A 20,617-nucleotide genomic window follows, 5' to 3' on the forward strand; every position below is an offset into this window, starting at 1 on the left:
ATTGGTACAGACTTTCCTTGGGGAAACTAAAGGGTTTCTTGTTTTTTGTTTTCCTTTCTGAGTCAGAAGTTGATAATGCAGAAATATTGCGCAAATACCATGACTACGGCATCTTTTCTTTTTATTGAACAGCACTTGTGGTTTGAAGAGGAGTAACTTTCTTCAGGAAATTGTGGAGACTTTGCAGCAATGGCTGAAGGTATACTCTCCAAGTTACCTAATGGAATAGGTAAGCTTTATGCCTTTAAAATGAGCCGTGTGTTCCTTTTCTTTGAAGCCTCCAGAACTTTTCAGTTCATAACATTTTGTATTGAGCATGAAATTGACTGCAATTCTTACTGCTGCATTTTTTAAAAGTCCCCAATGTAGGGGGGAAAAAAAGGAATTTTTTAACAAGCCCAAGATCCAACAATTATACCAATGCTGCCTTTGTTTCCCATAGAGCCTCAAGAAAAATCGTATCTCAACACAGCTCCTGCTAAGTTACTAACTCCTATCAAATTGATGCCCTTCTAACAGCAACAGCAAAATCCCTGAGATGGGTTGGTAAAAATGAGTGATGAATGATGAAACAGTCGGGAGTAGGTTAATAGACAGTGGTACTTTTTATAAGAAACTCAAGATTAAGTTTCAAAAATAGTCTCTTATGAATCAACCAAATCCAATTTTGAGTCAAGGGCATTCAAGACAAGTTTTACCATTTTCTCAAACTACTAAGAGCTGAAAAATTTAGTCACAGATGAAAATATCCTTAATGGAATAAGCTAAAAAGTGATTACAAGGAATGAAACGTCGGCGTGGCTGGCCACAGAAACCTATCAAGGAATCCTGAGGGCAGAGCTGAGGCTTAGACACGCTGGCACGGAGTGTGCCAGCATGTTCCCTTTCCCGCACACCTCCAACTCCCTCTCTATCCCCCTGCCCCTGCCCCACCCCCTCCCAACCCCACGCTGTACAGAGCTGCTGAAACTTGCTCTCCTGACTTCAGAGAGAAAGAGGCTGTTCATTCTTTCTTTTCCACAGTCACCCCCAACTCTGTACATTCCAAACTCGTAGACCTAGCCACGCTCCAGGCTTCTGTGGGACCCCTAAGTCTCAAAGGACTTGAATTTCATCCACAGCAGGGATGTAGCCTGATGCGGCTTGGGGTTGGAGGTCGTGAGTTTAAATTCGGAGACAAAGCGTAGGAGGGCCCCTGAGAGAAATCGCTTACCAAGCTGGATGAAGGATTCTGCCTCTGTGGGTCAGACTCAGGTGAGCAGCCCAAGGAGGGGAGGAAGGAGAGGTCCCGGGTGCCGTGAGGCTGTTGGGTAAGTCCTGCAGCCCTGAGTCACCTGTATGCTTTGGGTGAGGATTACAACCGGCTGTCACGAGGGAGCCAAGCCACTCCACCATGGGACATGCCCTGTAAGCAGAGGGGTGAGAAAGGAAAGGCGTTTTCCTGCTGTCTGAAAGAAGAGGACCAGAGAGTCCGAGGCAAGTGGCAGTGAAGCTCCGAGTGCAGTCCTGGCACTTGCGGAGATGATCGTCTGTCTCAAGGGCACTGACCCCCAGACAGGGCGGAGGGGGTATCCGTCATGCCTGACAGCCATCGGCCCTCGGAGACTTGAGGAAAGACTCCTTTGGTGACTTTACTATCAGCTGGAGAGCCACAAGCTGGAGAGACCTGGGAACATTTGAGTTACGTATGACTTAAACCACACTCGATCAAGACTTACTCATGATTCCAGAGCAAACCAAGGCTGGTGTTAAGAATGCAATTTAGACGTTCACTGCTAGCTTGAGGGACCACCTGCTCCCTTTCTCTTTTTTGTTTGTTTTGTCTGGGTTGCTTCAGTTTTCATCAAGAAAGGGCAAAAGTGAGTCTATTTAATTTTTAATTCTACACCTTTTCATAGCAAAAGAGAGACCTCATTTTAAATTCTGCACTCCTAATCAAATACTGTTCCTATGAATTATGACTTGCCTTGAGGTCAGAGCCCACAGTAGCATAAAGGCAATAGTTGAATTCTGAGAATAGAACATAAGGAGAAAGAGTTGAGGGTTGAGGACTCAGCCTTTGGGGACTCTGCTGTTAGGCATTGGAGGGACCCTATTAGAAGTAAGAGTTCAAAGCCAGTTGCCGCATGTAAAGATCAACCAGCCTAGATATCTACAGTAACTAGTACAGACATTGATTCTTATGTTTACTTAAAATATAGACCAAAGTTGACTTATACATACATATATACGTGCTTATATAAATATATATGAATGAGGAATTTGTCTCTATGATTTATATGGATAAGAGATCAATATAGGTAGATAGATAGATAGATAGATAGATAGATAGATAGATAGGTAGGTAGATAGATAGATATTGGATTGCCCAAAAAGTTCGTTCAGGTTTTTCCATAAGATGTTACAGAAAAACCCAAGCGAACTTTTTGGCCACCCCAATAGATAGATAGATAATGTGTGTATTCCATAGATGTGTATATATGTGAGGTAACAGCAGGAGACAGGAGAAAAGAAAAATAGGAGAATTTATTCCTTCTTATCCCTTCCTGTCTAACCTCATTTCTGCCAGTGACTGCCTTCTGGGATTACTGCTTCAATCAAATAGACTCTGTTCTGTGGCTCAAATCTTTCTCTGGCCTCCTTGCCCTTGTCCCTACATGCAGGCTTAAAGGAGATGACAGCTTCCCAATGTTACCAATCCTTGGGTGCTTTTGGCTCCATTAATTCTACCCACACCTCTGTAAACTGTTTTCTCATTAAACTTGCCTGCTTAGACAAAAGTTAACCTTCAAGGATGCCAGATATCCCATGACGAGACCCTGACTGTCAGAGGAGCCGACTTCATGTTGATCTTCCTATTAGGCATCCGAGTGAAGATATAGATAGGCAAGCAAAAATGAGTCTGGAAAAACCTTAAGGCTGGGAAAGTCTGAGCTGGAGAAAATAACATTTAAGAATTTTCAACCTTTAGATGCAGAGGGGAATAGTTATGACCTCTTGCTCTCTGGGAAGGCAACCATCTCCTCTTGCTGACGCCCACTATCTTGAATTACCATCTTGTTGGATTCAAGGCAGTCCTGGACCGCCCCATCCTCACGCTGAGGAAGGCTGACATCTAGGGTTAAAACCTGAACTAATTACTCTCCTTCTTCTAAGTGTCTATCAAGACCAATCACCCCATGCATCACATCACTGCTTATGAACAGAAGCCCAAACCTCCCAGGCATCTACTTTTGCCATCTGTGTACTGCTGTGTACATCCTCATAGTATGAACTAATTCTTCTCTCCTTCTCAAAATCTTTTACTTTAAGCAATTTTAGATTCTTAATCATATATTATTTATTCTGTGACCATAATGGACTATTCAAAAAATGGGTAACATTTGTCCAAGAAGAGCACAAAATAAATTCACTTAAGCCATTTGTTCGTAATTACAGTAGACGCAATGCACTTCATCACTGAGCAAACTCCAAGGTAAACATTTGGCCATGGAGACAATGAGCAGAATTATATGGATCACTTTTTTTTTTTTTTTTTTTTTTTTTTTTTTTTTTTTTTTTTACTATTTTGGGTTTGCCCCGACATACATGGCCATAGACAGTTAATTGGATCTATAAATACTCCCAGTTAAGTTTAATTATTTCTCTGTGCAGAATCTTAGGTTATATTAACTCTGGTGATCACTTGGGATAATTTTTTTTAATTCCACAGAAGTTTCTTTTGAAAAATTGACCTAGAATATGCTCTGAGAGAAAAAAAGAGAAAAAATAAAAAGAAATGGGATAAAAGACTGAGAAATAAGAGTATGAAAAGATTACTCTGTAAAAAGCCAATATAATTGTAGAAGTATTAAAATCCCTATAGGAGATTTACAGAGCAGTGTGCCCTGGATTAGAATTTGATATCAAATAACTTAGCTGAAGTCATACAATTTCAGTGCCATTTGTAGTTGAGTTAATAGCATATGTTCCTGGAGGATTACAGCCAATGATTAAGGAAATTAGGTTTTGTTTGAATTTAATTTAGTTATATAAAGCTGCTACTATAATTTACAGCTTTGATATTTAATATTTAATAAGCCAGATCTTAGAAGAATACTAGATATAGCTGTGTCATTAGTCCTTGAAATATTATTCCCATAAGTCATTTATATTTGCTGGCTGATAAGGATGTTCATCAAGTAGATGGACTCAACACGAGTCCACTGATAAAGCCAATGCAGGTTTACAGTTTGCTGAGTCCCTTGTACATTTCCACTCCATTTCCCACACCTGTAAGTTACTGAATCATCATTTATCTGGCCGGTCAATTGTCATAATAAAGAAACATTGCAGCCTTTCCTTCAGCAGCCAGCTGTGGGAATGACTCAATTCTGCCTTTCTCTCACATTTTACGTATCTGTGGCTTTTAGTCATTAAAAATCACGGGAATGTCTTTGTAAATATTGCACCCTCAATTTTTTTTTATTATTATTATTTTTTTTTAATCAGTCATCAATTTTATACACATCATTGTATACATGTCAATCCCAATCGCCCAATTCAGCACACCACCATCCCAACCCCACCGCGGTTTTCCCCCCTTGGTGTCCATACGTTTGTTCTCTACATCTGTGTCTCAACTTCTGCCCTGCAAACTGGTTCATCTGTACCATTTTTCTAGGTTCCACATACATGTGTTAATATACGATATTTGTTTTTCTCTTTCTGACTTACTTCACTCTGTACGACAGTCTCTAGGTCCATCCACGTCTCAACAAATGACTCAATTTCGTTCCTTTTTATGGCTGAGTAATATTCCATTGTATATATGTACCACCTCTTCTTTATCCATTTGTCTGTCGATGGGCATTTAGGTTGCTTCCATGACCTGGCTATTGTAAATAGTGCTGCAATGAACATTGGGGTGCATGTGTCTTTTTGAATTATGGTTTTCTCTGGGTATATGCCCAGTAGTGGGATTGCTGGATCATATGGCACCCTCAATATTTTTCTTTCTTGTTTTTTTTTTTCACTGCTTTGTCACATTTTTTTCCTATCCATCTCCTTGACTTTTCCTTCCTTTCTCCTTTATTTTTCTGAAGCTCCGTAGTAATGATTCCAATTTCTTTCCTGCATATATCTATAGTTCTTTGTAGAAATTTAATTTTTCTTTTTTCTCTGATTTATAAAAATTAATCCTAAATTTCTAATCCCATTAGACTAGCTTTTATTTCCTAACATTCCCAATTTTTTCTCCCTAGATAAGAATATTGGTACTATGTAAACTATTTTTTTTTTTAGTACTTGTGTTTTAAACCGTTTATCTCACTTATTCACTTGCTTTCATTGTCCATACAACTACTGAGAATCCTCCTTTTGTTTCTTTTACTTCCTGGTTTGGGCTTCCTTCAAAGACAGGTCAAGTCAACCTTTCAGAAAATTCACAAGGCACACTCTCTAACCGCAAAGATTTTAGAGGTCTAAACAGAGGACTTATGCAAGAATATCTCCTTTAACAATTTATTTTATATATATGTACATATACACATACACACTTTAGGTAGGTAGCAAAGTGTAGAAATTAATAAAAATGAAATAAAGTTGGCCAATGCATAAACATGCAAGTTGAAACAGCAGGAGTTTGAAGGGAATAAAAAACGCATTAATACAGTCTGAGACACAAGTTTCTTTTGTGCTTTCCTGCCATACCTCTAAAAATTCCAGCATGGTGAGTACGTTTAATAATAATAATAATATAATAGTATAGTGAATAAGTGTACGGTTTTCTGGAGCTAGATTGGCTGGCTGGCAGTCTTGGCTTCACCACTTAGAGCTGTGTGACTTAGGACAATTACTTAATCTTTCTGTGCCTCAGTTTTCAAATGTGTAAAATGAGGATACCAATGGTACTCTGTTGACCAAGTTTTTGTGCTAATACATGTAAAATGTTTAGAATCATGCCTCAGACATAGTAAACTCTCAGTAACTGTTACTGTTATTTACTGTTATTTTTGTTACTGCTACTGTAAAATAAAGCACCGGTTAGTAGAAAATAGCAGATCAAAGTGAACATTAAGAAACAAGCAAGCATCACTGCAGTAATTGGAAAGTCATTTACTTAATCTATATCTTTTCATGTGTTTTTTGCTATATACCTGGAGTTAAAGATTCTTAGGTACTCTTTGGATTAGTCCCCAAATAACACATATCAAAATCACCAGTACAGTATAACAATCACTCTTCTTAGCTCAAAAGCAACCCCTGTAAGAAGTTGAAGGAACCCCTGCATCAAGCATATTGGAGATGGGAAGTTGGTTTTTTTTTCCTGTACCTATAGCTGCTTCAAATCCTGCAAAGTTTGAAGCTCTGGTGATTGTTAAAAAATTCCAACTCAAGAACTAGAGAAATAGTATGTTTGCACTAATATAAAAGTTAGAGCCATAAAGCAACATCCAGAACTAAATCAAAAGATCCCACAACTCAGATTAGACTTCCCTAATTGATTTGAAGAGAACTCAATGAGTGCTGGCTGTACAGAGGCACTGACCTCCACCCAGTAAGGAAGTTAAGAACAGAGGACAGGGTAACTGGAACAGCAGTTCTAATCCTTCATATGTCATACAAAGGAAGGGAAGGAGAGGGTTTATTATGTTCCAACGAATCATGAAATAAACCAGACCACTCCATGAAAGAAAGAAAATTCAGACTGATCAAGGAGAGAAACAAGGGCACTTCCTCTAGCTGTGTTTGTATCTATTCACAAACTGGACCCCATAGAATACTGGGAAAGGGGGGAAAATCTACATAATGATTAATACCAAATAAAGCATCTTCAGCTAAAGGGGAAGACAGGCGGAATCTGTAAGACATGAAAGTATAGCAGCAGGGGCTGTAAGAAATGTAAGTTTAAGTTATCAAGGGAAGAGAGAAATAGAATGGTTAATGATGGGCATTCCTGGGAAAATAGTGCTAGTTATAAGAAATAAAGCAGAACGAGAGTCAAATCCAGGTCTATTACGAAATTATTTTTAATTACATAAGACTTTTTAAATAGCCTAACAGTTATAAAGTTTTAGAAATTGTCAATACTTCTGAGTCAGAAAATCTGAGTGTGTCACATCTATGCCATTTATTAGCTGCACGATTTGAGCAATCATTAAGCTTGCTGAACTTCATTCCTTCCATAGGAAAATAGAAGTAATAGTATCTACACACTACCACCTTATAGCATTTTAAGAGTAGTCAAATGAAATTATACTTAGAAACATAAAGCATTATTGGAATGTACATTGTTAATATCACTCAACTTTTGCTCAATTTAAATATTGGTGAGGATATTACTACTTTATCATATTATTATGAACAGCTCTAATTGCTAAAGAGAAAAGACTGTAAAATATATGAAAAAAATATACAACTCCCACACTGATTCAAGCTATATCCCCTGGTACATCAGAATTAAACTTGATCTACTATCCAGTGGTATTTCTTCAATAATGATAGTTATCATAATACCCTTTAAGGTTTCTATTCTGTATATGACAGAGGAAAATTCAAGGGTTGGTTAATTTGGTTGTTTAATGACATCAAGATCTGGATTTACCTCGTTCCATTTTCTACTGAAAATATGCATTTTCCAGCCCTGGAAATCCTGGTCCTTTTCTTCCAGATTCCTTTGAGTTTGTTAATATCCTTCTCAAAACTTGGTGCCTGTTCCTGTGACAGACTCCTGCTCACGTAGCCCATACACATCTCCATTCCAATTGTGCCTTCTCTTTGCCAGCAGAGGCCTATTTTGTTCAGATATTGGAGGGTGTAGTAGTAGTTGCTCAAGAAAGGCAGCCCCGCCCCCAGACCCAAGAGGTGAATATTGATTAAGTCAATCATGGCAATTTTATTACCCTGCCACCTTCATGTGATGCAATCTTGGCCACTAACATACAAGAGGAAGTCTTCAGGAGAGCCTTTAGAAAAGTTCTCTTCACTCTTTAGAAAAGATCCGAGACCGGGCTTCACCCCTTCCCGCCCGTGGGGTGATGTTTGGATGTGCTGCAGACGACCTGAAATGCTAGGAGGAAAGCCAAGATTATTGTAGAACCACCAACCCAGGGCTCCTTTATTATGAAGCCACTGAATTAACAAGTGTTCATTTTTCCATTTTGCAGCCATTTTTATGTAGGGCAATCCATTTTAGTTATTGCCTAAGCCCTATTTAGGAGTGTAGCACTGCCTTTTGAAGCCCCTGCCCATCCCTTTTGCCCACCTGAGATGATCTGGTCGTAGCCAGCACTCTGATAGTTTTCCACCTCAGGTGCCTGAACCTCTTCTCTTCTTGAAGGTCCTGTGCTAAACGTGGTAGGTGAGGAGGAATTTAAGTCCCTTCCCCCTGAGCCTCAAGCAATAGGGAATGGGATTTAGTGGAGCTGGGGGGTTAAATCTCCCCCCACTCTGGTGGCCCATCTCTGAAATGCATTCCACACGGTTTCTCGAAGGGCTCCAACAGAGTCCAAGTTGCCCACAGCAGAAACCCACTTATTAACTCACCTTTTGCTGGGTTGTCTCCCTTCCTTGTCTCACTTTTTTCTTTTATAGATTTATTTTATTTATTTATTTATTTATTGGCTGCGTTGGGTCTTCCATTGCTGTGCATGGGCTTTCTCTAGTTGCTGCGAGCGGGGGCTTCTCTTCGTTGCGGTGCGAGGGCTTCTCATTGCGGTGGCTTCTCTTGTTGCGGAGCACAGGCTGTAGGTGCGCGGGCTTCAGTAGCTGTGGCTCACAGGCTTTAGAGCGCAGGCTCAGTAGTTGTGGCGCACGGGCTTAGTTGCTCCGCGGCATGTGGGATCTTCCCGGACAAGGGCTCGAACCCGTGTCCCCTGCATTGGCAGGCGGATTCTTAACCACTGCTCCACCAGGGAGGCCCCCTGTCTCACTTTTTTTCCCCCTCAAATTTGCTTTCCTTGACCTTGGGATCACCTTCTAAATAAATCACATGTGTCTAAGACCTTGTCTAGGGTCTGTTTTCGAGGAACCCAAATTAAGACAAGTTGTATATTCTGTTACTTACAGCTGAAAGCTTTCTGTTGCAAACGTGCTGGAGCAGTGCTGTCCAACAGCACTCTGTCTCTGTGATGGTGGAAATGTTCCATAGCCGTGCAGTCCAATAGCCGTTCGTCACATGTGGCTGTAGTGTGTGTGAAATGTGGCTGGTGTGCCCGAGGAACTGAATTTTTCATTTCATATCATTTTGATTCATTTAAATAGCCTCATTTTGCTAGTGGTGACCATATTGGACAATTTAGCTCTAGAAGCAGTCCAGTGAGGACCAAATGAATGAAAGAACTGCATCCCTGTTGTTTTAAACGTCAGAATTATATTCCACAATCATATATTTTGCACAGTGAAGATTCGTACTAGGCTAGGCTTTGTGAAGCATACAGAGATAAATAAACATCTGCCTTCTAAAACACAGTCTAGTTAGGAAAACACACACACATAAAATATATTATAAATATATTTATAAACATAAATAAAGCAATATGCATGTTAAAAGTGGCATAAACAAACCACTATGGAAAATAGAAGGATGCACAATTAATTTCTGCTGTGGAAATGTAAGACTACTTCCCTAAGGTAGCATTTGAGCTGAGTCTTGAAGATAAATATACTGTCTTTAGAGAGGGACAGAGGGAGAATTATATTTATAGATGTATAACGATACATAGAAAAGGAGTACCAACAAGAAGAATGAGAATGCAAGTGGTACAATAAAGCGGGGCTGTAGAACAAAATTCTAGGTGAGGTCAAGAGTGCACAGAGCTTTGAATTCCATATTAACACACTTAGATTTTATTGTTCTACGAATGATAGCGAATCATCAATGAGTTTGAGCCTAGGTGGCGATGATGGTGTTGTCGCTGACATAATTGGTTATAGACAGGAATAATTGCAGATATAGAAATCAATTAGAAATTTACAACATTAGTCCGGGCAACAAATGACATTGATGTGAACTTTGTCCGTATCATTGAGAATAAAAACAAGAGGCAGGTAGACGTGGTAAATCCTGACCACAAACTGAAACTAGGCTATGAGGGAGAACAGTTGGAGATGCCCCAAGAAAACACAAGGGAGGACTGGGTTGGAGGGAGAAAGATAATGAATATACTGAGATGAAAGAGGTGTTCAGCAGATATTTGTGCAGGCAAATGCTGGGTGTTTGTTGTTAGCTACATCAAAAGAAGCAGACTTAGCAGGAAAAAGAAAGAGAGGAAGCTCTTAACGTTTACTTCGTCACCCAAGGGGGATGCAAAGAGTTTAGAAAACCTAAGTGAAGCAAAGGAAAGAATTGGTCTTTTTTAATGGCCACGTTATACTTTTAGCTAATGTTGAATAAAAGATGGTTGTTTATTTCTGTTATGTTCCCTTGTTGATTTGGGCTCATTATTCCAGTCTACTGAGTTTATTTTTTGACTAGCAGTCATTGTACAGAAAAGTTAGTCAATTTTTCCAATTGTCTTCTTTTGTATTTTTAGCCTCAAAAAGTTATTTAAGATGTAAAAAAATTGAATAAAAGGAAAGGCTAATCATTTCCCTGGAAAAGGAAGCAGTATTGTGAAGCTTGTGCAGTGGACGCTGTGGGTGCACCGCCCATACCCCCATTCAGGATCAAGACTCTCACTTCCAGAGGTTGAGTGTTGACGCCTGACAGCTCATAGCTGAGTCCTTCTCTAAGAACTGGCCTTGGCCTTTGCGCATTAGACCTCCCTCAACCTGTATCTATTGCTTGGTTAATGTAGCCCCTTTGTTTTAATTCTGGTCAATCCGGAAGAATCATCCTAGCCCTATAGCCTCTGATGGGATCGTCTGGAGCCTCTGTTGTAACTTCATCATAGCTGGACTTCTCCTCTGCCGCCTTCCCTCTCTCACAGGTGTTATTCCCACAAGCATTCTCAATAAACTACCTGCATGCAGATCTCCATCATAATGTCTGTATCCCCAAGGAAACCTACCTAAGGTGAATTTCAAATCAAAATCTCAGTCGGTAATTTTTGACTTGACAAAACCATTTTAGACATCATTTAGAGTATCAGGATCCTTTTTACATTTGAAAAAGAAGATTAATGAGGATGATTGTTTTTAAGTTATGTTAATTTAATCAGCATGGCACTGGTGCAACAATAAAGAGACAAATGAATAGAGGAGAATAGATATCTCAGACACAGATCCTACTACATACAAGAATTTATTATATTATAAAGGCCATTGACATCACAAAAATATGATAAAGATTAATGGCATAACAAACCAAAGAGGAAGGGAAAAATTATTCAATAAATGGCGCTCAGACAACAAGATCGGCAAAATAAATTAATTCTTATATCATGCATTAAAATAAATCCAAGATGGATTAAAAATTTTCAGTTTTACTAATAATCAAGGAAGCAAATTTAAACATCAGTGAGATACAATCTTTTGCTTGTCATATTGGTGGAAAGAGTTTATTGATGAGGGCATGGGGATAAAAGAGTACCTTCATATACTGTTGGTGGAAACCTAAATTGTTACAGCTTTTGAAAGATAATCTGATATTTACTATGAAAATTTTTAAATGTGTATCTTTGATTTAATTCATTCAACTTTTTAATTAAAGAATAAAAAAGTAGTATAAAACATTAAGAATAACATGCATATATGATAAACTTCAGAAATCTTCGTTTTTACAAATTCATATGCTTGTGCACATGTAAAAATGTATACAATCACGTAACCACCACCCAAATCAAGATATGAAATGCTTTCAACACTTTAGAAGTTCACCTGGTGTTCTATCCTGGATAATATTTCCTTTCCACTAAGTGACTAGAACCTCTCATGGAGCTTCTGGTCTACTGGCAGAGACAAATATTAAGTAACTAAGTAGACAAATGATTATTAATACTTGGTGTTCATATTATTAGGAAAAATGAAAAGTGCAAAAAGAGAAATACCATTTAGATTGGGGAAACTGGGGGAAGACAAATCAGAAGGAGTAATATTGAACACGAAGAATGAGTAGGAGTTAGTCAGGCATAGACAATAGGGAGGGAAGAGTACCCCAAAGAGAGGGAACAGTATGTGGCTTGAGTTGAGAAAGAGCTCCAAGGACCTGAAAAAAATAGTGCTGTAAGGCGAAAAGAGTCAAAGCAGGAGACTGGAGCAACCGACAGGAGCCAATCCCTGCAGGGCATTTTAAGCTGATTAAAGATGTATATTTTAACCTAATTGTAATGGAAAACCACTCAATGGCTTTGAAGGAAAGCATATTTTTTCAGCGATCATTGTGGGCAACTATGAAGTTAATGGATTGTTGGGAAGATGGAGTGGAAGTTGGGAGACCAATTATTAGGCTGTTGCAAGAGAGGATGATGACTCAGACCAGAAAAGAAAACAAAAAGAAATGGAGAATTCAAAATGTATTTTGAAAGTTACATCTACTGAGCTCATTGGCTGATAGGATGAGAAGGATGAGGGCAAAGGAGATTGTAAATTCATGTAAAAGAAAAGCTATGAAGGATAAACATCAAACTGCTGGCTGTTATCTCTGCTTTGGGTTTGGATGAGGGGAGACGTTGGATGAAGACAGATTTTCACTTTTTATTTGGTATACTCCAAACTAAAATGGTAGTGGTGGTGCTTGTGATGGTAATAGTATTAGTTTAGAGTTATTTAAGTGACCTTGCATTATTACCTGTGATTAATTGCATTGTTTAATGGAAATAAAACAAACAATAAAGGAAATGGCCATTAATTTGATTTCATAAAATACTTTTTATTCTATAAATGAAAGAAAACATAATCCAAATTAAAAGGCAAAAAAAAATCTGGAAGCAATGTTATACAAGTATGACAATGGGTTGAGATAATTTCTATATAAAACGTCAAACAAACTATTACGGTTTGTGTAAGGTTTTCCATATTAATCAGCAATTCACAGGAGAAAAAATAGAAATATTTTTTCTAGCTTTATTGAGATGTAATTGACATATAGCATATTGATTTGATACATTTATATATTGCAAAATGATTATCACCATAGCATTAGCTAATACCTGTATCATGTCACATAATTACCATTTCTTTTTTGTGATGGGAACATTTAAGATTTACTCTCTTAGCAAATATCTAATACAGTATTATTAACTGTAGTCACTATGCTGTACATTTGATCCTCAGAACTCATTTATCTTATAATTGGAAGTTTGTACCCTTTGACCAACATCTTACCTTTTCCTCCACCCCCTAGCCCCTGGTAACTACCACTGTAGTCTCTGTTTCTATGGGTTTTGGCTTTCTTAAAAATCTACATATAAGTGATATTATACAGTCTTTTTCTTTCTCTGAATTTTTTCACTTAACATGATGCCCTCAAGGTTCATTCATGTTGTGGCAGATGGTAGGATGTCCTTCTTTCTCGTGGCTGGATAATACTCCATTGTATGTATATATACAACTTCTTTATCCATTTGTCTGTTGACGGGCACTTAGGTTGTTTCTATATCTTGGCGACTGTGAATAATGCTGCAATGAACACAGCAGTATAAATATATCTTTGATATCCTGTTTTCATTTCCTTTGGATATATACTCAGAAGGTGGATTCCTGGATCATATGGTAGTTCTTTTTAAAATTTTTGAGGAACCACCATTGTACATTCCCACCAACAGGGCAAAAGGGTTTTCTTTTTCCCAATCCTAGACAGTGGCTGTTATCACGACTCTAACAGCGGTGAAGTGATATCTCACTGTGGTTTTAATTTGAATGTCCCAGATGATTAGTGATGTTGAGTATCTTTTCATGTACCATTTCATGCACCATGGACCCTGATGTTTGGTGATATGGAGCACATTTTCCTGTACCTGCCATTTGTATGTCTTCTATTCAGTTCCTCCTCTGCCCATTTTAAATCATATTGTTGTCGGGGGGGGGGGGGGTGTTTATTTGTTGTTTTGCTATTGATTTGTATTGGATCTTTATATATTTTGGATATTAACCAAACCAGGGGTGAGGAGTCGGAGGGGAGGTGGAGGAATCAGCGAGATGGGTCCTCTCAAGCATCCATGCTGTAAGTGGAACTGTTGTGAGTCTGGTGGTTAGGCAATACTGTATGTAGTAATTACATTCTTCATATTCTTTGACTTAAATTTTTACCTCAGGGACTCCGCTCTAATGAAATGAGCACAAATATGTAGAGACCTTTATGCGTTCCACATAGCCATTATTTATAATGCAACATTAGAAACACTGTAACACAACAGTGGTAAATGGTATCTCCATGATTATCATATAGTCATTTAAATTTACATGGAGACATGCTTAAGCTATCATTTTAAGTGAAAGCATGTTTTATGTCTTCTTGATGCCTTACTCTTTGATGACCCCTGCCTGTGCAGACCAAACATAGCTTTAGTCCTGTCAGTATCAGCAACCAGATTTTACCTCGGTGTAGCATCTCCACTTGGATAATCCTTGGGTAATCTTTGGCAGGCTCATTTATAGCCCTGTCTACCTTACCTTGTTTCTCAGATCTCCAGCTACTCCATTTAAGATGGATGGAAATCACTATCTTCGGGAAACCTGCAATAAAATTAGGTACATTTGATGGCTGTAATTGAATTGACTTCATATATGTAATAAGGAACACATTCCAGAGGAAATAAATTACAAAGTTGGAACTGTAAGATAATTGTAAAATCTATTAAAAATAAAAAGAGGGATGCTATAATGGTCAACATAGATAGAAGAGAAAAACAGTATCCAAGAAGCTTAGCAAAAAATAGAGCTGAGAATTTGTACTTGTCAGTGTATCCCGTACTCTGCACCGTGTCTAACAGGCACTCAAAATCTGTCTGTCAATGACAATATTTTAAGTTAGTTTTGTCTTTTTACTAAAAGGCAAAGTATTTGAAGGCCCTTACCTGCTAACTTACTTGTGTAGAAACTTACCTCGTATGGAACAGTTTACATTCAAAATGTATATATTCTATTCCTAAAACAGCTAGCCTTGAGAGCAGCAGACTGAAAAAACAGACTCAAATGGGGAATGGAATTGGGAGAGAATAATACAAGACAGTCATTCTTCTGTTTCTTCAAGTACTTTACTTTTTACGTTAAAACTCTATATTATTTTTTGACATTTTTTTGTAATTGATATGTATTAATTTTATTAAAAATAAATACATAAAAGCGTATTACCACATTCTCCATGATCTTTCATTGTTTTTAATTATATAGGTGTGAGAGGAATGTGCATATGTAGTTTATCTATATATATATATAGATATATTAATCATATGCAAACCCAGGATGAGAAATAGCTGCTTGAAGCAAATCCAAGAAAGAATAATGCTGTTAGCAGTGGTGGTAGCCGTTGTCATAGCAGTAATAGTAGTAAAAGTAGTATTAGTAGCTATAGTAGTAGTAGCTGAGCCTTACATGTGTGCATTCAACCCTTGTGAGTCTTAAATGAACTTCATTATCACCTTTGTACTAGTAAATAGCACTATGAAGTCGTTCCCATTTAACTAAAGGGAAAAATGAGGCTCAACGTTTTTGCCTAACAAATGGTATAGAGGTAACAAATGATAGAACTAATACAAAATTCTTTCATTTGATTCCTAGACCTGTGTTAGTTTCACTATTTTTTGAGGCATTTTATATTCAGTCATCCCAAGTCAATATAGACAACAAATTGGCACAAATGTTTAGGCTAGTAAGATACTATAATTTCAAAGGTGTTGTATTCCTCAATATGAAAAAATGTAATCTTTTCATTATTTGATTTATCCTAATCAGTGAGCCTAATAGTAGTAGTGATGATTATAGGATCTTATGATTTTATTTATCTCATTGTCAACGACCTTTTTCACGGAGAAGGTATAAAAATAAAGTTCAGTGTGTCCTTGGGACACATTATAATTTTGAAGTAGTTCTGAGTAGGAAATGAAATGATTCACTGTAGCGGCTAAAAATGAAAATTGCTTGCAAGGTCATCTGGATTACAAAAATTATTCTAACGAATCCTAAGCTTAATATAAACTTTATGTGAGTTATCACCTTATAGCCACTTCTGCTAACAGATGACATTCCTAAATGCTATTATTTGTTGACGACTAATAAGCCTTATAAAAGTTTTGTTCCTAAGCAACTCACCTCCTGCTAAAGAAACTGTAAATCTTCACTTTAAACTACAATTTCTGCTGAGACACACACTTCAGGAGTTAAGTTGGTGACCATTTTAGAACTGTGAATTTTAACATCCATGAAGTCTGACGGTTTGTTATGTTCCTGTTGCTGTGAATCACTTCTGTACTGTCATTTCCTCTTGCTTCTCCTGTCATTCCTAAAGATTTGCCATAGTCTGATACTCACTGGGATACTTAACACTCTGTTGTTCCTCTAGTGGCTACACCCTGTTTTCTGTGACATGGGAACTTGTCCACGACTTCAACACCACCACTACCATCACCACCACCATCAGCCAAGAGACACTTACCCAGCACCTTCTTTGGAGCACAGTCTGGGTAAGACCTGCTTCTTTCCTTGCATTGGGACCAGGCGTCTTCTTTGAATGCTCAAATTTTTTATTCTTCTTTAAAGTATTTCAATAGCAGTTATACATTTTGCTTTTTGTGGACTCTTATCTTCCATTTAGATTTTTAGCTCATGAAGATATAGGAAAAGATGAAGTTAAAACTACTGATGATTTTGAGATGCTAACATTGTGTAGAGAGTATTTTACTGGGACTAAACATTTACGCTTGGGTTCAATTTGAGCAGAAAGATGAGAAAGTGAAGTGTCAAGAGAGAATACCATGAACAAGGATTCTTAGAGTCCAGAAATAACTTCCAGCATAAGACCTTTTAGAAGGGAAAACTTGAGATGAAATAATCTCCTCTTTAACTTATTCAGATATAGAACTCTGTTTGGGACAGTATATTTTTCTTAATCTAGCATCTTGGGGGGGATTTGTTATATACTAAGAACACTTCCAATTATTTTACATGCAATGTCTCAATATAAATGTCACAATAACTTGAGATAGATACTGTTATGCATATTTTATAGGTTAGACACAAAGGCTTAAGGAATTTAAATAACTTATCCAAGTCAAATAGGTATTAAGAATCAGGAGCCAAGACTTATATACAGATCTTTCTCTAAAGAGAATCCAGATCTTTAGTCAAGTTTGGAAAAAGGTACCAGAAACTTCTACTAGATTCAATAAAATTTTTTTACTGGGAATATTGCCTAAATCGTATTTGAGTTATTTCACTCAGTAAACATATCTTAAGGACCTGTTGTGTACTGGGCACTATGTAGATGTTGGCATTAAAGTTCCAGCACTCTGGGTATAGAGAAAAGAGTAAACAGAAAGAAAATTACATAGGATGAACGATAAGGCAGTAAATGTCACAAATTATGTCATGAGAATAAGAAGAAAACTGGCTATGCATAAAAACTTTGAAAATGATACGGGGCTTGGAGCAGATTACAGGTTAACGTATCGGTCAGAAATGCAATGCCATTTGACAGTCACACAAAGACATAACATGCAGTAACTGCAAATAATCTTCTATCTGTACTTAGTTTTGGCTGAGATTTTATGAGGACGAGTCATTCCACTGTGACCACATTATAAGCAAGATATGGGAGACTTGGAGAGGGTCCAGAGGTTTATAATGAAAATAATTAAAATTTAAGAAGAAAAGAAATCCTTGAGGAAATGTTGAAGGATGTGGGGTTATTTTGTCTGAAGAGAGCAAAGATGTGAGCAAGGAGAGCCTTAATAGCTATTTCAAAATACAAGAAGACTTTTTCAGAGGATGGGAAACAGTTGTTCCCCTTTTACACTAAAGAAAGAGCAAAAGAAATGTGTGATCCTCAGAGGATAATACCATAAACGTGATAAAGAGGTCATTCTTTATCCTGTTTAAGAAGAGTCATCTTAATTCTCCCTCTTGGGACTTGTAAGTAGTCAGAAACAAAAACTTTAATATGATCAGAGGACAAAAGTTTCTCTTCTCACACTGTCCCTGAAACACACACTGCCAGAGAGTGTCCATCTTCCAACCAAAGACGTAAACAATTGTGCACTGTGAATGCTGCACATTTATGGGGTTTCTGGGAGGAATGTACAGCATAGGCCAAAGGTCTGAAACTCTTTTGGTTGGCCACGTATTTTATAAGATGGAATTATTTACTAAAATTAAAAATATTTTATTGTAGATAATAATAGAAGTTTAATAGATAATAGAAATACTAGAAATTTAGAAGTAATAGAAATTTAATAAAGTGTTAAAAATAGTTTTATAGAAATAATAGAAATTTAATAAAATATTTTTAATATTTTCAATGTTGTACATTAAACAAGAATGTACAGCATAGGCCTGAAACTCTTTTGGTTGGCCACATATTTTATAAAATGGAATTATTTACTAAAATTAAAAATATTTTAGATAATAATAGAAATCCTTATGTCTCTAATTTTTAAAAAATCAGGATACCTGGCAAATCTGGACCCATTCTTACTGGGCTGGAGGTATGTGGTGCAGCCCACATTAAATAGCACATGTGCCCGAGTCCCCAACATTTCCTACCTGGCTTGGTTCATTCATTCTTGTTGCCTGCCTTGTCTCTTTAGATATTTGACTCCATAACTACGGGTTTAAATTAAAAGGAGCAATGAAAGGGGGACCATTCAATGGCTTTGCCAAACTTATCGAGCTTACAGAGTCCCCCACCCCCACCCCGCTCCCCGCACTCTCTTACTGTCATTTTATTTTAGAGCTATGTAACCAAGTTCGGACTTGTATAGAGTCCCTGGACAATAGTGCATGAAGAAGAGAGACAAAAAGGAGATAATCCTCCAGGGCCTTCCAGAAGTATTCTGTGGAGACCGGCTTCTCTAAGATTGGGACAGTATGGTAGGAACCACTTCAAGCAACAAAGAACTGTAGTAACTGGGTCTTCTTGGAGCATCCTTTATTTTCAATGAGGAGTCATTTAAAACATGATTTTTGTATTAAAATATAGTACTATAGTTTGAAGAATTCAAGAACATTTACAAAAGAAAGCATGAAATTTCAAAGGCATTTGTCACTAGTACCAGGGTTCTCATACTTCTGCCATTCTTGGGTATTTTACTGGCAGAGTTTGAGCAGCATAACTAGATTTCTGGCAGCTCCAAATCATTGCAACTTCTATCCCCTGCGCCTTCAGTTGCTCCTGAATCTCTTCGCAGAAGTTTTATAAGCATAAGCGTATTTGTCCAAAGCACAAGTAAATTTAATTAAGATTATGTCCACCCAAATCAAGCAACTCTTCATTTGAAATATTATTTTTAAAATTATCCCCAATTAAAGCACTATTTCAGCATACTATCCTGGTTAATGACACACGTCTGGAGTCAGACTGTCTGGACTCTCTACCATGCAACAGCTGTGTGACCTTGAATGAGTAACTTAACCTCTATGTCCTTCAATTTCATTGGCCCTTGTTACAAGATTTAAATGGGTCAACATTTGTAAAGCATCTAGAAAATTACTTGGAATATAATAAGTGGTACAAACCTTGTTGTACAGAGCCCTAAAGTTTTATTTTTCTAAAGCTTTATTTTCAGGTAGAAGGAATATGGCCGTCCATATAAGGAGTTTCATAACCTCATCTTGAGGTGATAACCTTGGGTGGAATATATCTATCGGTCAACTTTCTAATGATCCAACCTTTAGTAGCATTAGAAGGGAAGGCAAAGTGCCAAAAAAAAAGAGAACTTCTAACCCTAAAGAGCTGTTTAAGGGTGTTTTGACATCCCAAAAAGCAATAGAAAGACTAGGACAAATGGAAGCCCTGCCAAATAGCATTTATTTCAAAAATGTGAGAGACTTGATCTCTAAATTTTGTTTTGAAGAATCACATTTTAAACAAAGGGGCAAACATTCATGCCGCATTCTATTCAGTGACATTTAAATAAGACCAACTACATTTACTTAAGGGTGTTCTGGGGAGGTTGTTTTATTTTTTGTCTGATAGATTCTAAAAGCATAGACTCTATTCCAAATACCATATCTAAGAAATTAACTAAGCTTCTGCCCAACTAGATGACAGAAGCTTATTCTAAGAGTGAGGATCCATGCTTTTGCTCTATTATAATATACCCATAATTAAATGGCAGTAAAAAACTAGCAATCTTAAGTTTTTCTGATAAGCCTGGCTTAGTAATTCTCAAGCTTTTTAGTCTCAGGACCACTTTACACTCTCAAAAACTATTAAGTACCCCAAGAGCTTTTTTAATGTGGATTATATCAATAAATATTTACAGAATTAGAACACTTGAAATGGAAAATTTTTTTAAGTTCTATTTTTATGCCATTAAAAATAACATTAAATCAAATGCATGCTAAAATAAATGACATACTTTTAGGAAAAAATAACTATATTTTCCAAAGCCATAAATAAATAAAATCATTAGTGACAAGAGTGACTTTGTTTCACATTTTTACAAATCCCTCTAATGTCTGATTTCAGAGAATATAGCTGAGTTTTTATGTCACCTACTACATTCAGTCTGCTGCAATATATGTTTGGTTGAAGTACAAG

Source organism: Balaenoptera ricei, chromosome 16, assembly GCF_028023285.1.
Source record: "Balaenoptera ricei isolate mBalRic1 chromosome 16, mBalRic1.hap2, whole genome shotgun sequence".
In the NCBI taxonomy this organism is placed as follows: Eukaryota; Metazoa; Chordata; class Mammalia; order Artiodactyla; family Balaenopteridae; genus Balaenoptera; species Balaenoptera ricei.